Source organism: Thunnus thynnus, chromosome 7 (genome assembly GCF_963924715.1).
Source record: "Thunnus thynnus chromosome 7, fThuThy2.1, whole genome shotgun sequence".
Classification (NCBI taxonomy): Eukaryota; Metazoa; Chordata; class Actinopteri; order Scombriformes; family Scombridae; genus Thunnus; species Thunnus thynnus.
In genome coordinates, this window is record NC_089523.1 from 1733428 (window position 1) to 1758852 (window position 25425).

Genomic DNA, 25425 nt, shown 5'->3' on the forward strand with positions numbered 1-25425 from the left:
CACACCGGATGGGACTGCCAACTTGAATGTCACAAACAAATGTTTTGCGATTGGCAGGTCATTGTGGTTACAGAGAAACAGTGCTTAGCATTCCCAGAGCAGGGAAATGATCATTGTGATCAGGTCACTGAGTAGCTCCAGTAAAACCTGATGTACAGCATTCAGTCCTGTCCATGCTGACTGCTGCCTGTCTGTTCATCTTATACCAATGTGTAGGTGTGCTTCTTGCTCCTCTCAGCTCATCATAGTTTTAGTCTCATACTTGCTACATATTCTTCTCCTCCAGGCTCTGGCAGCAGCTTCTGGTATTTCCGGCTGCTTTGGCATCAGCTCTGTCTAGAAGCAGGTTGATTCATTTGAATATTTAATGCAGGCCACCCAGTGTCCTCTCAAGGTCATTTGTGGGCACTGGATCCCTGATGTTATGAATTTTTTAATTAAAATACTGTAGCGGCAGAAACTTGATTGATTGTCCTATTGACCCACATGTAGACATTAATTCTCCTTTTCATCTAACGCTGTTGCCGAGTTTCCAGTAAGCCAGTTGTAGTAGTGCACACTTTTAAGCACATCTGTATAATCCTCTCATTGTCCACTCACTCACTCACTCACTCACACTCACTCTCTCTCTCTTTTTCTTTTTTTTTCTCATTCCCCCTCTCTGCTGTCCACCATGGTGTACCCTCAGTACTGCCTGTTAACTTTGGCACATGTCTTGTTATTTCGACCCATTCAGGAAGCAATTGTGACTTAACTCGCTTCCACTTTTATTCAAACCCTCTCTAACTTCTCTGCTTCCTGTGCTCAAACAATTTCCTCAGACATCCATATACATTACAGTTTTTAGACTTCACTACCATTCAATGATAAAAGCAGTGGAAAGTGAAACTGTGTCATTGTTCAGTTATGTTCTAGCAAATCTCACCAGCTGCCTCATTCATCAAAACCTGTGTAGAAGAAGCTCTAAATGTGTGTTGGACTTTTCTGTAAACACCACATCACACAGTGAGGAATGATAAATCTTATCTGTTCTACATCCATCTACTTTTGCATGTAAAGGCTCATTTATTCTGGTCAGTATACAGTATGTGGTCAACCACATCCCTTTAACAGTCCTGTAGCGTTAATGTAGAGGTCCTTGTTGTGGACAAAGTAGCAAATGACTAAGATAAAGACAAAAAACATCACAGATGAAGTTAGAAGATACTGTAGCGTCCCAGGAGCAGACGTGTGGGGAAAGCTTCTCAACATGCTCCAGGACAACAGACTTACAGACATAAATCTGGTTTTATCTGGCATTGTTACTGGTGTTATTGTATTTCACATTGTGTTCTGCTACTTCCACACTTCATTTGTTGACATACAAGTGGTTATTAGGAGCCAGTGCTAGTGATGCAGCTTGCACAATTCCACATGATCTCCCTACCGTGCAAACATGTAGGCCTGTATGAAAGGATGTGGGAATAGAAGCATGCTGTATAACGTCTCATAGCTGACAAGCTGACATCACTGCTGTCATACTGAACATGAAACTCTGTCAAGCTAAACTTTATTTGACAAAGTACAGTATGGGCACATAAGATTGACTTTATGTGATATAAATGATATTATGTGACTAATATTAGAGAGTAAGAAATTGTTTATCGATAAATTGGCCGATATTCTTTTTATGTATATGTGTATGCATGTATATAACACATATTTCTTCACTGGGAAATTTAATAATTATAAATTAAGAAAAAGGATCAAATATACATAAAATGCTGCCTATATAACTTATAAAAAAAATATGGGGGCATATGGGACAAGATACATGCCGACACCAATATATCTGAGCTAGGCCGATACTGTCTGATAATATAGACATAGTGCATAGCCATAGCTCTACACATAGTCACATCCTGGATTTGAATCTGGATGACTTCCTTTGTGGCATGTTGCCCTTTTTTCCTCACATTTCCTCTCCAGTCTCAGCTTCTAAAAAGACAAAATTGCACATAAAATTCCCCCAAAAAAGTGTATTGAAGGTAGAATTACATTCAAAAGACAGAATGTGTAGATGTTGTATAAGATGGATTCTCATAGCTCCGGTGATAAAACCATGTTGTGTGAGGAGAGTTATTGCTCAGTAGTGTAGTAGGAAGCTGACATCCTCCTTGTGTGGTAAAGCTTTATATGATGCTTCCAGATACTCTGCCAACCGTGCTTATAACAAGGCTGTTTATTGGAATCATATACTGTAGAAAACTTCTTAGCTTGTAAATCTGCTGGAGCTGAAGATTTATGTCCCGAACTATGTGGAAGTTGCAGCAGGAATCCAGATTGAGAGGGGAGGCTGGAGCGTGAGAGCGAGTGGAGGTTAAAGTAACAAGAAGCCATCTTCACTTGTCTTAACAGGCTGACTGGAAACAACGGGAAGCAGGCCTCTCCCTTTAGGTCTCACTCTGGTATTTGTGGAATCTGCTTTGGAACAAATAGGCCACTTCCTGACCCTTTCCCCCTGAGATTCTCTTATGGAGGAAGAGGAATGAGCTTCTGAGGCTGAGTTCTAATGGAGGAGGGAGAACTTGATGTGAATGTTTTTGATAAAGTGAACATGTGTACACACTGTGTTGTGTGTTCATATGTCTGTCTTAAGGAAAGTATATCCACTATATTCCTCAAATCATTTTCACTTACAGTGTGGTCCCAGAGTCTTGAGGCCAATATGAAACACTTCATCGTTGGAAGCTGTGTTCAGACTGACAGTAGTGCTGCATGAAAAAGCCAGCCCTCCTCATTCATTTCAATGAATGAAAATGAATGATCTGCGTGTTAGCACAGAGGGCTCCGGTGAAAAAGTTACATTTGCCATAACTTTTGCTTCAACATAATGTGAAATCATCTGACAATGCATGATGTTGGCCAGTCATACAGGGATAAAATGATTATCAGTGTGATGACTGGGCTGAGTTGTAAAATCCTGTCTCATAGGATAAAACACTGCTCAGGGTTTCTGCTTCCTGCTGCGTTGTGTCTCATCAATGTTAGTATGGAGATGAAAGTGTTGTGAAGGAAGAGTTATTTGGGCAGGTATGAGTGACTCAGAGTTCTGACACCCAGAATGACAAAATACACAGAATGACTAAACTCTGATGCTAAAGAATGTGTTATTGTTTTATCTGCTTCTCTCTTTCTTACTAGCACAGAGCAGCGTAGCAAACATTCAGCTAGCAGCTTCTCGTTTTTTCAGTGATTTTCTGTAATTCTATAATTCTTGATAATATTTTCAACACATTGCTTTTGTGTCAAATTTTATTGGACTACTATACATATTTTTTGTGTCTGTCTTGGAGATGTTCACTAACTATGAGTTTGTCGCCACACCCCTAAGAGGACAAAGACTAGTCAGTAGCACATACCTGAGTCGGTTGAATGTCTCTGTACCTGACGAAGAGCCAAGCTGGGCTGGAAACAGTGTTCTGTTTCTGAAAGTAATAAAGAATAACATATTTAAGGGAACAACTCACAGTGTTGAGAGTCTGTGAGAAACAGAGAGTAACTTGATACCAGGCCAAAATGAAACTTAGCTGTTGTTGGTTTGTGTGTCTGTACAGAGCCAAAGATCATTTATGAGGAAAGAAAACACCACTGTGTAACCATGAGTAAACCAACTCAACTGTTCCTGTAGTGATGTTTGTCTTCTATAAATGATCTCGTCACTTTCAGTAGGTACATTCTCCAGTTGAACTTTCATTCATATCAGATCGATCGTTTAAGCTGATCAACATTAAAGTTTTAAACCAGTACCTTCAGGATTTGGATCAAGTAGCTTGTGAAAAATAAAGTTAGCCAAATTTAGCAGCTACAGCTGTTATTTCAGTGTGCCAGATCCATATGTAGTCAGCATTTCATATCCTCTGCTACTACATAAATAATAATTTTTACTGTGCATACTAAGCGTCTTTCACAAATATTTTCTTTCAGGATGAATTAAGTTCTGTCTTCTTTCATTCTCAAGTTGTAGCCTGAATGTGAACTGGGCAGCTGTGTCATTTAGGTTAATATAAGTATCAGACTGGCAGATACCATTACCAAAGGATTGGGGACAAAAAAACCTGATGGAGATATCTCTAGTCAGAACTAGCAGACTATGGAGATATTACATAGGCCTATTACTGCAGCAGGAAGCAGTAGCTTGCTACAATAGTGATACACTGTTGGGAAGCTAAATCCACAATGACAGTGTGTTTCTGAGTCATCAGTTGTCCATCTCTTGGAACTAATATGCTTCTGTTTTACAAATGTGTCAGTCCACACCGTCGTCTCTATATAAATATGGACGTCATGACAGCTCCCCACAAGCCAAAATATCTTGATTGCCCCCCAGTGTCTGGATGCAGTGCAGGTCATAAGTCCCGCCCCCTTCATGTCATCAAATGGGACATGAGCCAAACTTCATCATCATGATTGACAGCTGTGACAGCCACTTTCAAACCTCCGTCAGACAGTGGAGGGGGCGTGTCCCGCGGGCCGTCATCCCACCGCTCCACTCTACTGTACAGTCTCCAAATTAGCCTATGTCACACAAGCAAGATGGCGATGTTTTGGCTTCACTTTTTCATTGTAGCAGGAAGTGGAGATGCGTTGTCCATATTTATATGCAGTCAATGGTCCACACCAACTCAGTTGTGATGTAACTTTTCGTCATGTAACTATTTTTCTTTGATAAATTCTCCTACTTTGGTTGCTGCTTGAATAACCCACATGGTTTGAGCCTAGATATGAAAGAAAAAGCTGGCCTACTGCATGTTGAGGTGAAGTATGTTCTTCAGGAATTTGAAGAATATGCCAAATTGTTTGAGGTGAGAAATTTCACATATTTGAAAGCAGAATGACAAACATGGAGATGCTCTGGAAATTTATGATTAGACTGCCTTGATTGTAGTTCTGTACTTGTGCATTTCATTTCTCAGGTGAGTATTTCTCACCTTGATGATGTCTTAGAGTTTTGAAGTTTGCTTGTCTTCTACTAAGCAGTTCATTGTGGCTGCTGTTTCTTTTACCATTTCTACCTGGTAATGTTTTTAAGCTGATTCGCTGACAAAATGCTCTGAACAGTGTCTTCCTGTGAGGCCGCAGTGGAACCGATCACATGATGTATGAAATGCAGCTGATGTGTGCCATGCTGGGCCAATGGAGAAGGGGGGACTTACCAAAATTTGTTATGTCTCCAGTCTACATTCCCCTAGCAAGTTGTGCAATTCACTCTAATTAGGTTTACTTTATTTACTATATAATACACAAACTCACAGTCCTGTTATTGATGGCCATTATGGCATAGCATATAACACATTACACCCTAAATGAATGATATGCTGTATGTGAAGATGTGTCATATTTGAAATTATGTAGTTATGAGCGCACTTATTTCAAAAGATTAAACTTGGTGCAATTAAAGAATGCTGAGATAGAAGCTTTGACTCCAGTAAATCATGTTGAAGCTGCTTTCCTGTGGTGGCTCTTGGTCCAGCTCTGTGGGAGTTGTTTTTCTAACTGTACTCTTGCACAGCTAACAACTTCCTTTAAAATGAACCCTGATATGTTGAACTTTGCAAACTGTGTGCAGATATGTACCAGCAAGACAAACAGAATAGGGAAGGGTAATACAGACTCCCAAGGACCTGTATACGAACCTTTCAATGTCCGTTAAAGTAGATGTTGAAGTTGGATGAATAATACTGTCCTCATGGATCACTGAATGTCTTCTTGGTTAGTAGCACTGAGGAGAAAGTAAATGTTTACCAGGTGCAGTCTACGCCAATGTTTCACAATGTTTTTTTATTTGTCACCCTGTAATATGAAGCAATATGTTCTTGTGACCCCTCGTCAGTCAATAGTGAGCAGTTCAATCAAAGAGTGCCTTTATCCTCCCAGATTATTTCATTGGAGTCAACTTTTAGAGGCCTGAAGCATGGACAAGTCAGACACAAATAAAACAATTTAATTTTTTCATTTGGGAGTTTCTGGCTTGTTTTTGTTTTTTTGACTACACCACAATGTTCAAGAGGGTTACTACAGGTGCAAACAAGGTACCATCAATTAGCGGTTGGCTCAGGGTGAGATTGCGTAATTTGTGTGGACATCATTCCTTCAGATGTTAGTTATTAGAGTTGTTTTGCCTCTTATTATCAACCATGCACCATTGTTCTGTCCCTGGGGCACCTTTATACTGAGAGATATGTCTAAATATGATGATTATGTGGCTCAACCTAAAGTTTCAAAGAATGCCTTTTTAGTCAAGTCAAATGTCTTTATAGAGCACAGTTAGAAACAGCAGGTGTTGACCATCGTGCTTTACATAGAACTTAAAAATGCAATCAAATAATTTAAACAAAAATAAATAATTAACTGTAGCAGACATAATGAAAACAATTTTATCATCATATTAATAATGAATTTAATTGGATTTAAGTGGACATCTGAGACACCAGCATCACTGGAATGAGTGAGTTGTGCTGATTCCAGCGTTGTGACTTTAATGCAAATTGCATCAATGGGTTAAATAATTCTGTGCTTTAGTAGCGATGTGTTTAGAAGAACAGTCACATGGTTGGATCTAGTGTGAATGACAACAAACAGGGATTTAGACTGTGTGTAAGCAACAGTCTGGTATGAGTGAGTCAAACTACAGACGAATGCGCATGTGTTTGTGTGTAAAAGAGCTAATACACATAATAATACACACCCATTCTTACAACACTCAATAGGCCCAGCCTGATTCTTGTTAACAAAACCCCCTCAGTGCTCACAGCCATTCCACTGAACTTCAGGATCTGGAAATAGAAGCACTTTCTGAAGAGGATGAAATGTTTTTATCTGCTGCTAAAGCTCTATTGTGTTTCTCCATAATCCCTTATATAGTGATGGTGGTTACTGTGAAATATTACATCTGGAGTCTTTGTTTTTACTCTCCTCCCGTAGGCTTTGGGCCCCTAAAGCAGACATTTTTCAACATCATGATTTATTTATTTAACCTCACACTGAGAGTAAAAACTAAAACCTTTCTCAGTCCATTTTCGGGGTCAAAGCCAGTTTTAGCAGAATACTTGCACTACTACTACTGCTGTCTGGTCTGTCTTTTTGTTTAGTGTGTTTGCGTTGTAAATGAGCAGCGCTGGTTGTCACGCTGGTGTGTGGCGGCTCATATTAACAGCTGCTGAAAGACTCTGTTCATTTCTCAGTGTTTCCTTGAACCCTCAGTGTGTGTGTGTGTGTGTGTGCGTGTGCGCGCACGCGCGTGTGTGTGTGTGTGTGTGTGTGTGTGTGTGTGTGTGTGTGTGTGTGTGAGTTCAGGGAGCAGTCAGGTCAGGCCAGATCAGGCAGGAGACAAGAATTCTATAGGACAAGTTGTGAGTGTCACACACACTTGATTTGTTTTAATGACATCTTCTTGGAAACAAGGTGCCGAATTAGGATGTAATTACTGGTAGACAGAACAGTGACTGAACCTCAGAGTGAATGTCTAAAAATATCACACATCAAGACAGCTGTTTTGTCTCTCTCCTTCACACACACACACACACACACACACACACACACACACACACACACACACACAGTGCCAGACAAGCTGCAGCATTTATTCACTGACACACCGTAGCCTGTACTGTACATTTACAGCTAGATTGACAACTTACTGCTGAACTTTTCATCTACTCGCTCGTTCCTGCTGGTCATGGTTCAGTAATAAAGACAACACACTGTGAATCATCCTGTGTATTGTGTTGTGATCACACTGGACACACTGGCTATAGAGGAAGCGGTGCCAGCGTCTGTTTAAAAGTACTTTCTTCACTATCATTCAGCAACAGAGCTGAGAGCATCTGAGAAGAGGAAGGAGTTGCGCTGCTGTGTGACAGTATTTTCCCTACAACTTGTAATATTACAGGGTGATGTTGGTTGACAGCTTATTGTGGCTGCGTCTTCGTTATTGGCGTAGATTAGCGGGTGACCCGTGTGCTAATATCTATGATTGGTGTGTGATACTCATTAGTCACCATCACACTCTGTGTTGCTTATCAAAGGGTTATATGCCTGATGCTTCTTATTTACCTAACAAGAAGGTTAACCCAACACCGTTCGCCTCTTAATCCTCTTTCGTACTTATTCACCTCTCACTCGCTCCTTCGTGGCCTTCCACGACCAAGTAGCCAGATCAGAGTCTCCTACCAGATGTTATAGTGCGGCTGAGCTGGCTGTCCTGCTGAGAGATAATCCTCATGCCTTTCCAGAGACAGGGATTAACCAGGGCTGGCACTATAAGAGGGAGGGAGGTAGTGTTAAATGAAGTGGAGGAGGCACCCAGCTAAACACACGGCTTTGCTGCTTCTGATGAAAGCAGTGCATGATTTCACGTGCATGTTCACCATTTAATTTCTCTGCGTTTCTTTGTGATTTAACATGAATTCAAGATACAACTGTAATGGGCCTTAAAGATCCCCTCTAGACATGTTTTAAGACATATAAAGAATAATAAATTGTGTCTGACATGTTTTTTCCACAGAAGTTGTTCAGTTACAGACATTCACTCCTTTTCACTCAATTGAAAAATCCAGAATCTATGAATATGCAAAATATTGTTCATTTCAAATGTTGAACTGCTGAATGTGACATGTCTCCTACTTCACTGTAAAGTCCATTCTCAGTGTTTGTTCACTAGAGGCTTCAAGTTTCCACATCATACTTGTGTAAGTTGCACACTGGACCATTATTGGTTCCAAAGCAGTTGTCACTAATCATGCTGGTAGGTACACCCTGTTAAAGTCAGATTTAAGGTGAGCTCAGAGAAACTTTCCTCCTACAGCGGATGAATGTGAAAACAAGCTCTGCACATACATCATTCTACACAGACAAGAGAACAACTCCAACTGAAGAAACAAGAAGAAAAACACCGTTTTGAATGGAGGGGGACTTTAAACTGATATACAAGCAGAACAGTTAAACAAAAATAAGGAATATAGCAAAAGTGCCCAATTAAGTGGAATATTTCCAAAGGATCATGATGAGAGTGAACTCCATGCAGGAAGGACTGACATAGAATGGAAATTTGATTGTTCACAACTATTTCTTGGAACCTTTTATCCTGTATAGATGACAGATGCTTTTCCACTCAGGACAGGAATATATATGTATATATTAGATTTTAGTTAGTTGCAAACCAACAATTTTGGTATTGGCCTCAAAAAGCCACATCAGTCAAACCTGAATGGAGTGGGTTGTTCTAGATGTGTCAGCATGCCTTCATGCACAAGCGCTTCATCTTTTGTTCCAGGCTCTATTTTAAGCTAATATAGACAAGACTTTAATCTTGGGAAGTTACAGACCGCTGCCCAGTGAAATAAAACTACTCTCAATAATATGAAACAACTTTTTTATTTGGTTTGATGCAGCAAAAATGAATCCTTTAGCTTGTTACAACATAGTAAAGTTCAGTTGCCAATATGTTTATAGCAATAACTTTATCATATAGTTGTTTCCGGTGCAGCTGTGTCTCATGGTTTCACTTTCTGCTTGAGCCACAGAATTGTTCTCCTTACATCAGTTACTAGTTGCCAACTCCCTGCAATTTTTTCCTGCTTTGGTCTGAGCTTCACTCCCACAGTTGGCCTTTGAGCGTGTGGAAGACGTCAAAACTCTGAGTTATAATCTTCAGCAGTGTCACATGTCAGAAATATAACATGTCTGGACTTGGACTTCTATAAGAGGAGGATTTCCTTTAAACAAACATTGGAGTGAGGGCTGAGGCCTGGAAAGGGCTCAAAGAAAGCCCTACTATATGCACTCTATGACTAGAGGTATTTCTAGTGCCATTGTTAGGGCACCAAGCAAGTATTTTTGCTGTAGTCTTCTTTAATGTGGCAGTACAGTTGTCTATCTCTCTCCCCTCTTGGCTGCTGCATGGTAAGGTAGGGGCTGCCCAGATTTTTCTTTTGTATGCCCAAATTCATTATTTTCAATGGAGACAAATGTGCTCAAAACCAAAAGTGATGCCGTCGCGGTCCACATTCATTGTGACGCACCTGTTTTTTTGGGTGCGTCAGCAGCACACCGAGATTGAAAAATCTCAACTTTTTTGAGAGCAGCAAGCACACTGCAGGTCACGTGAAAAGAATTAACCAATCAGCTCCACAGGACTTGCTTGACCCTTTCCCGTTTTAGGGTGTCACAACAGCCGGTTGAAAGGTCAACCATCGCTAGTTGCCAACTGCTGGGTTGGTTTCTTAGTAACGGCCGGCAGTGACAGTAGCGCAACCTCCCAAGCACCTTGGATAAAAGGATAAAAGTGGTACGGCTGGCGTTCTCCACACGTTTCTAGATGTAACATCTGAACAGCCTCTTAGTCAGTGCTGCTGTGGCGTAGTGGGATGTCTACGCTACTCTCTCTCTCTCTCTCTCTCCCTGCTAATTGAATTATTTACAAAGATGCTGCAGGCCTGGTGAATAATGGAGGAGACTGCTGAAGGAAAGACTTGTCAGAGTAAAGAAGAGAGGTCTGGAGAGTTCAGCAGCTGTTGTTTGAGAAATTACAATGAGGTGTTTGGTTTCAGTGTCATACTATATACTCACTAGTACGTCAAATGTATATTAATCTGCTGCAAAAAATTGACCCTGTCAAAACTTCCTCGCTGAAACAAAACTCCAGTGACCATGTGTGACCAACAATGTCTGTATAACATTCAGTGCTTCTGCTATCAGTTACATTCATTCAGTCATGCAGGGCCGTCGACTCAGTTTTCAGTGTCACAGCAAACCCTGGCTCCATGTTGCCTCACATAGTAATGTGATAGTCATAGTCATTTTAAAAAGATTTGCACTCTGTATCTGCAGTAGGGATCTTCACTGGTCCACTCTGTTCTGAGGAACTAATACCCATTCCTGTTTAACTGCCACATATCTTAGGTGTGTGTGTGTGTGTTAATATGGCTAATACTCGAGCAGATCCAAAAAAGCGCGTGCGTGCATGCAGTCCAGAGCGGGATGGTGTGGCTGCAGAGCAGGCAGGTGCTGGTGATCGGGATAGAGGAAAGTTAGCTGTAAAACTGTACTGTAAGTGTAGCTTAGAATGTTGAGTTTAAGCTACAGTTTGTCAGTAAATAAATGCTACAACTCCTTAAGACCCAAGCCAAGTTCCTGGGTTTTGCTTGCCAACTACTAAATTGAAGGGGGTAACCATGAGGTTGGCAACAAATTCGGCCCAGGAGTAGAAAACAAAGTCTCCCCTGTTCTCCCCGACCACAGTGTGGAAGCTGAAGCAGGAATGGTGCTGCTGTACGTCATAATAACTGCAGGACTAGATGGCTAGAAACAGAACTTTCACTTATTTCTATAAATTAGTCCTTGAAGCTTACTGTATAAACAAATAAATTTTGGAATTTGTTTCTATGACTTTATTCATTAGTAGAACATTATTATTAGGCTAGATTATTGCTACTCTCCACTGTGGCAGCTTGTTAAGTGATAGAGCATCATGCTGCTGCAGACGTTCGGGTCTGTTTGGGTTGACTGCATTCTGTACTGGGTCTAACTATCCTCAGGTCAATTCAGGTCGGGTCTGACTGCCTTTATAACAATAATTACAATCAATGAATGCATGTCGGGTTTGGGTAGGTTTACTGTGGGTTTACTGAACATTTTGGACCTGTGCAGATATCCTGATGTGAGGTATTGGTATTGGGAGAGAAAAAGTCTCCCCTGGTAGCCTGTCTTACACTGGCATTGTTAAAGCTGATATTTTTGCTATAATCAAGACCACATTTCCCATAAACCAAGTCACTTTCTTCTCCCGCCACTCTTTCTGAAGGTGATAAACTTGTGAGAGAGTGTTAGAGCAAGCAGCCAGTGGTGCAGTGGCACAGTGTCTTTGTCTGTGTTTTGGTCAAATGCCACAGCTTGTTTGGCCTCTGTGAGTGCTGACTGCTGCTGACTGAAAACCACACTGTCAGCAATCTCCTTTCTCTCCACACTGAGCACAATGACACAGCATCATAGCCAGCACACACTGCCTCAACTGACACACCTGGCTGTATCCATGGCAACAAACTACTTGTTGATGAGATTTGTGCAGCAAACTAGAGCTGCAACAGTTAGTTGATTATCTATTATTTGATTGACAGTGAACTATATTGCTAATCGATTAATCATTTTGAGTGTTTTAAAAAATACTAAAATTCTCTGGTTCCAGCTTTTCAGGGTGAATATTTTCTGGTTTCTTTAGTGTTCTATGATAATAAATTGTATATCTTTGGGTTGTGGACTGATGTTTGGGACAAAGCAAGACATTTGAGGTTGCACCTTGGGCTTTGGGAAACAGATTTTTACCATATTCTGACATTTTAGAGTCCAAATGACTGACTAATTGAGAAAATAATGATGATAATCTTTAGTCAATTAAAACTTATTGTGAAGGAAGTTCAGCTATCTGATGTCACTGTAAAAGGACATCATTGCAGATTCAGCCATGAAAGCATTACAGATGCTGAGTGGCAAGTGTTTGAAGGTTAGACCAGTATAGTACCTCCTCATTAAAACATAAGTACACTTGGTATAGCCAGATTACTTCTGAAATGATCAGTCTTGTACAATTTGATTTGAAGTAAAGATAACTGCTTCAGTTCACACATAATTATAACAAAGTTCAAAACCTTTTATCAGTCTAACCTTGTGGATATAGGACAGAAAGTTCCACGCACTGATAGCATAGGCTCTGTTAGTGCCAGCATGCATGGGTATGGATATGACATGCCTTCTGTCAGTGTATGGAATTCCTTTGGGACACAGGGAGTTGTCTTTCCTCTGTGATAATTACAGGCCTGACCTCAGCCTGCAAATATCACAAATGTAAATATGAAGATATAGGAGCAGTCACTCAGTTGCTCTTATCAGCCCACAGTCTACTGCTCAGAGACAATAAGCAGTGTAATGAGCATTTTCTACTTTTGCTTGCTTAACTGGTGAATCCAAAATGATATCCAAAATATAGATAGCTGTGATTACTGGCTGTTGGCTGAGTTAGCCAGAAACACTGTGCCCCACTAAGTCATGGTGCAGCACTAACACTGGATACTGGTTAACTTAATCTATGTGGGTGTAGAATCCAGGGGTAAAGTTCTTGCCCACCACTGCAGAGACCCAGAGTGATTCCCAGCGGTACAGCTGGCCACCTTCGGGTGGGAAGTTGGCAAAGGTTCTTGGCAAAGGTTCTTGTTGCTGCACTGGCTGTCGATTGTAGATCTGGGAGGGATAGGCTGAACCTCCCACATGTCACCCCCTACTGGTGGACCTCATTGCTGGCAAGTGAAAAGAAGCAGCTGACAACACAGTGTGCTATGGTTCCCTGCATCCTCCCCTCGCCAGCAGGAGTGGTAGTAGTGATAAGGACTGCAATGCAGAGGGATTTGGCATTCCATACTGGCTTGGCTTGGTTTCTGACTTGTTTGCTTTAGTAGTGACACAAACTGTCCCTCACCTATAAATGCAAATTGTGGATTTCACCTCTGTACTGTGTCTCAAAACTGCTGTTGTTGTACACAGCACAAGTGTAACTCCACCTATCAACCAGGCTAGCAGACTATAATTTCACATTTGAATGTTTGGATATAAGAATATCCTCAGTGTTTCCCAGCATAGAAACACAATTTCATTAACGATGCTACAGGATATATTACAGTTTGTCTATTAAAAATAGTTGTTTCTGGCAGCTTGTTGTGCAATACGTGTTTTAGACTTGAGGACATTTGCCATAGTATATTTCCTGAATCTATAGTTTATTTTCCTAATCTATAAGATGTTAAAAACACAACAAACAGGGGATCATGACTCTCTTAAATTCACCAAAGCCAGGAAGGTATGTGACTATGTTCCACACCCACCTACAGCTGCAGGAGGTCTAGTCCTGCCATTTCCTGTCTCCAGAATCCATCCAACCATTTCAGCGTGACCATTACAACTTCAAAGCTAGAGGGGGGTGGAGTGTACTGGAACTTGCATTTGTACTCCACTCAGAGCTTTTGGAAGGATGTTGATACTATTTATGTCTTGAGCTGAATTTAGGAGGAAATTGCAGTTGAGGAGCATGTATACTCAGACATACATCCAAGATTTCTGTTAGATCATTGAACTACTTTTTTCTAGTTTGGGCTTAAGAAGGGGCGTATCTATCACGCTGCACTGCTCAGTACTATAACACCCACTGGCAAGTTGATATCCTCTCAAATATCTTGGTTATGATTGTTGGCGTTGTTCATATTTGTGATATGATGTTTTCATGGAACATTGAATACCCATGCTTGTGAGAATACAATGGGTTCCTACCCGACTCGATTAGACAGAGTATAATTTGGACCTCTCTGATACTAGCTGATACCAGAAACCAAGTGGACCCGTGATGACCATTTGGCTACTTGGGCCTACACCCAGGTGGGGGGTGATCCACTTAGCATTATCAGGTTTCTATAAACTGGGACAAGGGCTTATCTAGGTTTTTGAAACTAGGATATGATGTTTGGAGGGGGATTTAATATAGAGGCTGCTCGTGTTGCAACAACATTTATGTTTTGATTAAATGAAAAAAATAAAAATCACATTTGTATCCCTAAAAGTATTTAAAGTACCATTTTCATGTTGGTTTGTGAATGTCAGTTATCATATCAGCACTGGTATTAAGTAATCAATATTAACACACATGCAAGTCAAGGGAATAGGCTTGGACCAGGAAAGCCTTTCCCACAAGGCAACACCGCAAATCACATGATATTTTAGACCAATCGCAGACACTTAGTGGGCTGCTGGTGGGTGAAGAATTTCTCTTGTTCAACCAGCGGAGTCCAAAGCCAATGAACTGTTTTTTTGTCTCCACAAATGGGTACTTTTGTTCTCATGAACCTGCCAAATTTAATTGAAGCACTAAATATAAAGGCAAGTTAATGTGCCAGTGCTACACAATACACAATATCTCACTCAACACGTATACACACTCAACTCAAAGGCCACACTTCAGCAAACGTCCAGTGCCACTCAGCTAATCTGGTGTTCGGTTTCCGTTTGGGCAAACAGGGCAGTGAATAGCACAGTGTTTTATCTGTTATCCCTCAGCTGACCTAAGCCCTGAGGCTTCTGTCAGCCAGAGAGAGCAGGCTGTGTACCAGGCTCATTGTTCTCTACAGTATGCTATCACTGCTATGTGTGGGTGTGTGCATACTGTAGGCTTTCACCTGGTATTGTACTGTAAGCATTGACTGATTATGTAATAAGTAAAAATGTAATCAAATGTATAACAGTTGCTGTAAAGTCACAGCACAGGTAGTACCGGAGAAATTTAATGGTTTTGTCTACAGGATTTAATTATCACTCAGCCCCACAGCTACAGTGTAGCAGCTGCTATTTTTGACCACATTAGCAGCAGGACTCTATGGCAATGTTGCTTAGTTGGTCAGTTCACCACTTTGGTCTGGACTGAAATCTGCAACTATTGCTGTGAAAGTCGGTACAGGATTTTTGAGGAGGATGAATGTAACTGACTTTGGTGAAGTAATGTTGAGTGATATCATGAACAGGATTGAATGACATGTGAAAATTACCATAGCAAACACTAGTCTCATTTTCACTAACTCAGTGGTAGTTGTGTCCAGTGTTGGGCAGTAACACGCTACAGTAATGTAATGTTTTTTCCAGTAACGGGTGGTGTAAGGGATTATAATTTCAAATTCAGTAATCACATTACAATAACTAATACCAGTAAGGCTCTGGTTACTTTCACACTTGGAGGTTGGTGTGCTTGCTGTCTTACCAGGATTAATGGAGGGTCGATATCAGTGTGGTCTCTGCGTTCAGCTGACAGACACTCCGCACCCTGATGGCTACTAACATGCATTGTCCCCAGTCATCAATACAATCAATGGAACCATACATGCTTTCAGCCACTCTCCTATCACGGAGGGTTTAGTCGATGGTTTATGTCCAAATCTTGCTTCCTCTGTTTGGCTTATGAAGCTGCTGCTGCTGCTGGCCTGTACACTGTAGCCCCTCCCCCTTGCCCTTTGACCCAGCATGTGAGGTCAGAACTGTTGGAATCTGAGGAGTTGTGTAAAAAGCCACATCCATGTTTTGTGCTGCTGACGCATTCCACCGAGATTACTGCAGCCAGACAGAATTAGCGTACTTGGAGGAAACAAGACGTGACTGTGAAGCTGATAGCTGTTTAGTCTGTTTGTCATGTTGTTAGATTAGAGTGCTTCTTGTCCACCATATCTGGTGAATCTGACACTATTAGAACTCTAAGTCCTTCAACATAGTGCCTGGTTACAGCTATACACATTGCCTCCTTGAAGGCTCATTTGCTGTACTTGGGAATTATACTCAAAACTAAACAGTTCCACATTGTGTACCCGATGTACACATGAAATGCACTCCAAATTATGAAATCAGCCACAAAGAACTACAATCTCATATTATGTTTAGTGGTACTTTGATGTTCTTTGCAGATCTTAATGTATACTTCAGGGTGTTCCTTGTGGTTGTTTGAGGCGTTGTGTGCGTCATTGTGAGTCTTTGTGATGTGTTTTTCTGTTTTGTCAGTCCGGTATCTGATATGTTGTGTCACTTTGGGTTTTTGTGTAGCTATGTGGCTCTGTGGGTTGTAGTTTTCTGCAGTTAGTGGTGATTTGCTTCTTGTTCACAGAGTTTTATTGTTCAAAGGAAATAGTTGTTTTAGGTCAGTCGTATACCCGAAACTCATACAAGACCATAGCTGCATGTTATATTTGAATAATTGTTTGAGGTCAGAAGACTAGTAATTCACAAGAATAATCAGATTAGAAAAAATGCATCCCAATAATCAACTCCCAACCTCTCGGATTGATCTTGTACCCATCACCGCCTGTAACTAGACTGGTTATACTGGTTTACAGATATTTGCAAGTAAAATCTTCTTGGCTATCACACTATTAAAGAAACAGATGTGTATACTGTGTGTGTGTGTGTATTGGTCTAAGTGCACAGCTTTCTGAGAGCATGCCAACTCGGATTTAGGCTTGAGCTTGATGTTGGCCAAAAGAAACACTATATGGGTTGTGACATTCCACAGAGTCAGCACCGCCCATCATTCACAAACATGCTTGGACACATTCCAGTGTTGTAGATATGTACTGCACGTCATCCTGTACGTTGTCATCATGACACAGAGTCCTCCAATGGTGCTCAAGTTTTCCTGAAGAACCCAGCAGCCCTTGGTAATCAGGTACTCCCTGGCCCAGTGGGAATATTCTGGCCCAGAGGTGGGGCTCAGAATATTCCTCTGGGCCAATGATGATGATCACAGTATGTAAAGCTCTACCTAGACTGCTTTATTCCTTGATTTCAAATGTTTTAATCTGAATGTGAAAAGGTAAAACTGTAGTTCAGTGACCTCCTCACATGTCTGGCTGTCACGCTGTTTTCTTCAGCTTTGCTCCAAATTCTGTGGTGTGTGTGTGTGTGTGTGTGTGTGTGTGTGTGTGTGTGTGTGCATGTAGTGCTGTGTCAAATAAGGAGTTTGGAGTGTTCAGTCTTGCAGAGTCTCCACATCACTTAGGAAGTGCAGTGAAGTGTGTATGTGTGTATGAAATGATCTGTTAGCATCACATGTGCACACAAAAATACCATGCACCCTTTCTGACCTACATCTGCCACCCTGCAACCCCGCAACACAGCTGAGACGAGGAGTTTACACAGACATGATACACACACACACACAGTCTGCCCCCTCCCCCTCCATACATGGTTAATGTCTGATATATTGTCTAATGTACTTGGCCTTTGATTTCATCTTCTACTTTAGCTTGTAGGCTATATTTTGTCCTACATGAATTAGATCTGGTTGGCAGTCTTAGATTTGCTCTTTGCTTTTAGATTGCTCTAATTTGAGATAAACAGTTGTAAAAAAAGACTGAAGAAACAATTTTAAGCCTAATGTTATACCACTTCACCACTGAGTCCAGCACAAAGCCATACCCACATGTAGATGTGTACTGTAGATGATCTGTTCTCCTCATTCATCACCAAATTAAATCTGGAACCGTCTCAACCTGGTAATGTAAGACCCATGAAGACCCAGGATTCCAGCTCTACCAGTCAGTGTTTCCTCTAGGATTTTTTTCAGCAGCGGTGCTGTTGTGCGTGTGCTGAGTCCACAACCCCAGGACCTATATTTGTGTACACCGGCAGTGGAATACCTTGAAACTACCATAGCATGGTTCCAGATAAGTTTATCCATGTCCACATGTCCACAGAGTCCACACAGTTGAGGGGGAGGGGGGTTGAGGATCCTCCCCCCGATGTTATTTGACTGAAAATGCTGCATTATCACATCATTTGGACCATTATCATTACAATATTTATAAAAATAACAACAAGAAGACAGGTTGTAGTTTTTCACAGTACACTCAGACATTAGCAAGAAGAAAAGTGAAACTATGCTCACTGATGAAGTAAGATACTCAGCAGCAACAGTAACTTACAACAACAAAGTCACTATATAAACTCAGTAATATCTCACTGGAAACTAATCTAACATGTCAGTAAAATAAATCATATTCCTGACCTCAAAATACCGAGTGACTTTTAGAAAGAATGAAGAGCACACACATCAGTCACTATCAGTCCTTTCCTGTCCTCTGTCCTTCTTCCTCACTGCCTGCAGGTACCGCTGGTAGAGAGGAGGGGCTGGTTTGTCTCAGCCTGTTGCCAAGTTTACAGGAATTTGCCAGATTTTAAGATATGTAGCATAGTTAAACAGACTACATACAGAAAGCTTTTTACTCCCAAAGCTTTTATTGTACTTAAAGTAACAAGTGTAGTTGTTATCAACTGGAGTAGAACTTTATCTTTCACTTCACCTGGTTGTAACGTGTCTGCCGGCCTCTCTGCTCTGCTGTCAGTTGTGTGTGTGTGTGTGTGTGTGTGTTTGGAGGAGCTTAGCCCTGCCCTCAAACACAGACATAGAGAGCAGAGGGGAGGACAGAGAGCGGAGGCTGTTGTTTGTGTTCGTCATGATTATTATGTACAAAGTGAAGTTTCAGCTGTGGTGTTCATCATTTAGAAGTGGTGCTGTTGAAAGCATATACACACTACCAGTAATCAAATAGTCTATGAGCTGGCTGCTGGCGTAGGCAGAACCTTTACCAATACCTCTATTGTATCCATACCCTTTCCCATATTCATACACATTCCTCATTCATGTATGTATCTGTTGTGTCCTGCTCATACCTGTACCTTGGTGTACCAATCTAAGACCAGTCTAAGGCCAAGACTAGTCTTAAACTGAGTTTATGCAACTGGCCCCAGGTCTGTATCAATTTCATATCTATGTGTTAACATGTCCCAGACTTATCTCTGGGGCGTGTTAAGTCTAGTCCAGAACATGGAGTGGAGGCAGAGTGAAACTGCTCACCTGGTTACTTTAAAAGGATGAAAAAAACCATCTAGTTCTCTGTTTTTGAATCCATTTATAATGTATAAAGATGGAAATGTAAAGACAGTGACTGCATGCATCATCTCAGTCCTCATGGTGGAATTCTTGAGGGGTGTTTGCATATAACTGTGCACACATGGCATGTCATTAATTGTGCTGATTTTAGTTGCCTAATAAGCTTAGCCCTGGAACCTAGAGCTTGTTGATGTCTGAATGACGAGGTCCAAGGATCAAAACAGCCCAGAAAAAAGGGTGACTGCCAATACTCAGTATGAGTAATGGCAGTCAGAACAGGGACTGGATCAATGTGTCCTTCACAAACATGTTCACACCTGTCAACACCAGAGTGGAATGAAATCAGCCCCCTAGTAGGAAAAATGATTGAATGGATTGTGGTATAATCCGTGTGTGTGTGCGCGTGACCTTGGCATTAACACTGCCACCATCTGCTGTCAGCAGAAACCATTAGAGAACTGTAAGGGGAATATCACATACCATTGCATCAAATATCAAACGCACATTTGAATTGTGTCACATTAGCGCCTGTTATCTCTGTAGCCTGAAGGAGATGGACTGTTGAAGACAAGGACTGTAATGTCTAACAGACACACTGAGGAGCTGCAGTATGGGAAATGTAGGATTCTGTGTTTTTGGAGCTGGACCACATATCTGCCTCTGCTGCTTCAGTGTTTGACCATTCTTTTCTTCAATGTGTCCTGGGCAAGACCCTCAACTTGAAATACTAAAGCATTAGAATACCCCTTTAATATCTTAAAAGCTGCTTATATGGCTGTGTTAAAACTGACTGACAGAAACTCATAGTCAACATCTTAGAAACCGTAAACATGTAGCTAATTGAAATTCAGAAATTAGGCAATTTAATTTTCCCTTTCTATGAGCAAATCCAAGTGTGTACAAGTGACAAAGCACATTTTATTTTTTCATGTTGTGAAATGTTCTTTTTGGTTTGCCATATCAGATGTCTTAGACACGTTTCAGACCTGCCTGACTTTGACTTGAAAAGGTGTTTTGATTGACATTCAGAATGACCAATCACAAACCTTTCCTTCATTGTCACATCATATAGTGGTCAATTCTGAAAGTATGCTAATGATGCTAAAGATGGACATTGAAAAAAAGTTGTCTCATCGGTCTTATAGATACTCTTTTGATTGACATTCCAGGTTGCCAGTAAGAGTGGAGCCCTCAAACCTAACCAGCCACTTTAAGATCCACAGAGCCCCTTTAGTCTGTGTCTTTGAGATGGATGAGAGGGCCACAGTCATAGAATGTACACAGAAACATTTCCCGTCTTTGCATCAGAACAGATATTTTCCCCACAGGATAGATGGAGTGAGCTCTCACAGATCACTTATATTACACTGATAGTTTTTCTACATGTCATTGAATAAGCCATAGATAAGGCTCTTAGGATTAAAAAAAAACCAAACATGATTTGGTCAGCATACTTTGTGAATGTTTTGTTGGTTAGATGCCAGAGTGTCAGTGACAGACTTTCAGGTTCCTGTCTTGTTTTCAGCTGATCTGACTTCACACCAGTGCTCCTACACGTGACACACTTCCTTGCCATTCATAATACTTGTAGCCACTCTTGAATGTACTGTTACATCACTGCATTTCTCTCCTCACCCTTCATTCTTACCCCACCCTCTTCTTTAAGCTATATTTCCCAAGACGGCCTCGCCTGTAAACACCCCCCTAGTCCTCCTCCTCCTCCTCCCCACTGTCAGCTGGACCAAAGCTGTCATGGCTCTGTTCATTTCACAGCGCACTTTGTCTGCACTTAATCTATATTACTTTGGCATTCCCTCTCTACAATATCATGGCAGCCACTGGGAAATAATGGAGGCTTTGTGTGGCCTGTGTGAGGATTCCAAAAACATGTGGGTCATTTTCTGGTGCTCTGGCTCCATCTTGTGGTGCAGAAGTAGAGGTGGTTGGGAAAAATGGCACTGCAGCAGATCACTAGATGGTTTGATCATGCTGCCTGGGGATGTGTGTCCTTGTGTGGGTGGATGTACTTTGTTGAAAGATTTAGTTGTTTTAGTAAAGACAGATTGGGGGAAACCTCACTGCACAATTTCCTCTAGCAAGAAAAACTCAGCAGCTTTTTATACCCACAGGAATCATTATCATAAAGCCTCAGATCTAAAGATGGTGTACTACTGGATAATACTCACTTCAGTTCATATATATTCACAACTAAGTTCATGTGTACAGAGGAGTTGGAGTTTTGGATGTACAAAGAAAGTAAGACATTGCCACTAGGGCTGCAACTAAGGATTATTTTCATCAACGATTTATCTGCCGATGATTTTCTCAATTCATCTTTTTGTCTATAAAATAGTCAAATAGAGAGAAATGCATATTAAAGTTTTATCTGATCAACAGTCCAAAATCTAAAGAGGTTCAGTTTACTATCATGTAAAACATACAAACGCTTCAAATCCTCACATTAGAGAAGATGTAGTCATCAACTTTAGTGTTTCCTTAAAAAGCAACAAAAACGATGATTTTATTATCAACATAGTTGCAGATTACTTTTCTGTCGATCTACTAATTATTATATATATCATTAATTGACTTATTGTGCATCTCTAATTGCCACTGAAGTCACATGCTTCAAGTCAGTGTTGACTCCTTCAATATTTAACCAAAACACTGACCTTTCCCTTATCTTTACAGAAAATGTTGAGTTGCCTAAACATAACCCTGCAAGCCTTTAGCCATGCTTCAATTGCTAGGAGCATGCAGACATCAGGGCTGCCTGCTAAACAAAACCCTATCTGAAGTTTAACTAGGCATTGCTCGCAGCTCTCCCTCAAACTTTTGGGTAACATTCACAATGTCAGGACTGTGCACTTAGTCTATACCCCAACTGATTGTCAATAAATTCTTTTGCTTAAGACATCCAAAATTATCCTGATATTTCTGCTCCAAGATTTTTCCATAATAAATTGGCACCATGAACAAGATCTCAACAGAACTGAAGGTAACTGGTAGGTGCAAATCTATTTTATTTTGCCTTGCAATGTCTGTGTTTGATGAGATCATAAAGAAAAGAGAGAGAAATCAAGTGAGCAAAAAAAAAAAAAGGTTAACTTGATGTGTTGTCTGAAATAGATTAAATTAAAAGCTGGTGTCAGTGGTCGGTTATGACATTTGAAGCTCCCCCCTTGGGTGTTGAGGGTTTTTTTCTGGACCAACTTGGTGGTAGGCCTATTTCTGTGTAATTGAACTCTGTAGTGTGAGTCTACAGGCTCTTTTACACAATGATTCCACATTGTAGCTGTGCCGGCTGTCCCATGTCTGGCTCTGGCTACCTCTGTAGCTGGCTTATTGGCAGAGCAACTCTGCCACCCAACTCCGTGTCTGTACCTTTTATACAGAACAGTGAGGTGGAATAAAGGCGCAGCATTCCCGCCTTGAATAGGCTGTGTAAAAGGGGCTTATGTCCACAGTGAAAGCTTCTAGGTGCTGATAAACAGTGTACATGGGCTTATTTATTATGAATGAATAAATGGATATTCTCAAATTAAAAAATAAATCAGACTAAAAGAGAATGGAGACTTTTGGATGCTGCAACAGGATTTACTGATTTGCATGTGTGCGTCACGAGTGACCGTATGAAGAGTCATTTGAGGACTGTAAGCTGCGAATGGCAGAGAGGATGACAGACCCAAATAAAGGAAATCAGGCCTAGGATTTCAAATACATGAGGGAGTATGTGTGAGAGTGGAGGGAAATTGCTGTTTTGCTGCATGTCACATTCCTTTGTTGGAAAGTGAACTGCAGACTGGAGCGGCAGAAATGACGAAAATTAAAGAGCGTCAATCTAAGGATATTGTGGCGAGTGCTAAGACAATGATATATGGCAGGGCAAAATACCAGGAAAATCACCCACCAACCCCTGACAAGCTGTTAACTTAAACATTGTTAATATGCTAGTTCCAAATCAGTCATTAAGAAGCAAAATGAGTAGTGGAAGTGTTGAGGATAGCGGAAATAGCAAGGTTTCATTTCTATCCAAAACTGCAGACTAACAATCGCACAGATGAGAAAGGTGTAGAGATGATAGAAGATGTCTTGTTTCTTGCCCAAGCTGTGTTAGCAGAGAAGTGGAGGTTGCCTCTGGTTCAGATTCAGAGCAGGAAGAGACGCCCAAAAGGGAGGAGTCTGGAAACGAAGGGAAGACCATCATTGTAGACACTCCCCTCACAGAGGGAGAGATAGAAACATCAGCTTCACATGCAGGTCCTGCTCCGAAAACAGACAAAGAAACCCGCCCTCCTACAACAAGGGCACAGGCTCAGAGGCAAAGGAAGAATTTTCATGTTAAGATAGCACCTAAAATCATGATAGGTGATACGCCTGTTTGCAAACAATGGACCCCATCTGAAGTTATGGACATAGTTAGGGAAGCCGCTAATCCAATTACATGCCCAGATGAATATCTATGGTGGCTTACCCAAGTGTGTACTGTTTACAACTGTTTAGTGCTTGATGTGAAGCAGCTGATAACGTTCACATATGGGACTGAATGGATGCTGTGTAAAGAGGAATTTGACTTCCCTGCCAATGGCCTACAAATAAAACACTGATTGATCGAGTAAGCAACGATGCCATAGCAGCCAGTATAAAATGTGTACGAGACCACAATGATTGTTTGCAGGTTATTCAGATTGTGCAGGGCAGTGAGGAGCCCTCGCCAGATTTCATTCAGTGGTTCATCATGATATAGATAAAACAAAATTTAAAGCCACATATTGCCGCAGCATGCAAAGTGTCTGTGGTGGATTGGCAGGACAAGAATTGGAAAGCAACAATAAATACAATACTGCAGTTGCATAGAAGCTAAGTTTTCTCACGGAGTAGCTCTTTTGCAGGTCCTAAACAGATGATGTAAACATGTAAACAAAGATTATAAGCTTCACAAGAGGAGTGGACAGCAGTTCTATGATACTTCTAATAGACAGAAAAGAGGCAATTGTCACAGATGTGGCAGACCAGGCCATTGGGCCCGGGAGGGTAGATCGCGCTGAGGAAAATTCCACAACACAAAATGTGATTGTACAATGTTTGGCTGTCCGCATGCTCAAGCACCCCCCACCTCTATAAGATTTCGAGGGGCAGGAAACAAATCCCAATCAGGCATAGGGAGGCCATGGAGAAACAGGATCAGAGCAGCAACCTAAATTACAGGCAGCAATAATTTGGCTTTCTGCTTGTCCTGTGGAAGATCCAGCTATGCCAGTTGAGGTTAAGGGTACTCCAGTTGATATTTGGTTGCTAGTGGAGCTAGCAACTTTGTACACCAACTTCTAACTTTGCTACCACAGTAGGAGTTGACAGTATTTCTATGGTAGAGCCCATGTCTAAAAATTCTACTGTAATTGTTGAAGGTTGAGATGTACAGCATTCTTCCTTATCTCTGATAAAAGCCCCAATTAATTTAATGTGGTGAGATTTGTTATGTGAGCTGGATGCTATCATTCACTCTAGTCCAGATGAACAGTATCTAACCATTCCTTGATAACAGAGCCTCACAAGAATTTCAATTCTTAGAATCCACTGTTGATTTTTGTATTGCTGGACTTTGGCAGATTTTAATATGCAACATATTTACAAGGTGTCAAACATTCATCAAGTTCCTAAAACATTGCCAGCATGTGCATCGTTGATGTCTGCTATGAGACCTGTCTTGCATTGTCATTGCACAGTACCATTTAACCCTTCAGATGAGTACAAGCAATTGGCTGATCCATGTGTAAATACACTAGAGTTGTTCACGGCTCCCCTTCAGACTTTTGGGTAGCATTCACAGTGTTAGACTGTACCCCAAGTGTCTCCTTAATCGATGAGTGTCAATAAATTCTATTGCTTAAGTCATCCAAGGTTTTCCTGGTATTCTGCTCCAA

At 41.1% G+C, this 25425-nt stretch overlaps 1 protein-coding gene across 3 annotated transcripts in view; it reads left to right on the forward strand.

Annotated features, from left to right (window-relative positions):
- The window catches only part of myo18ab (myosin XVIIIA b), a 158677-nt gene that overhangs the window by 8017 nt on the left and 125235 nt on the right, over positions 1-25425 (forward strand). The gene's annotated exons all lie outside the window — the stretch shown is intronic.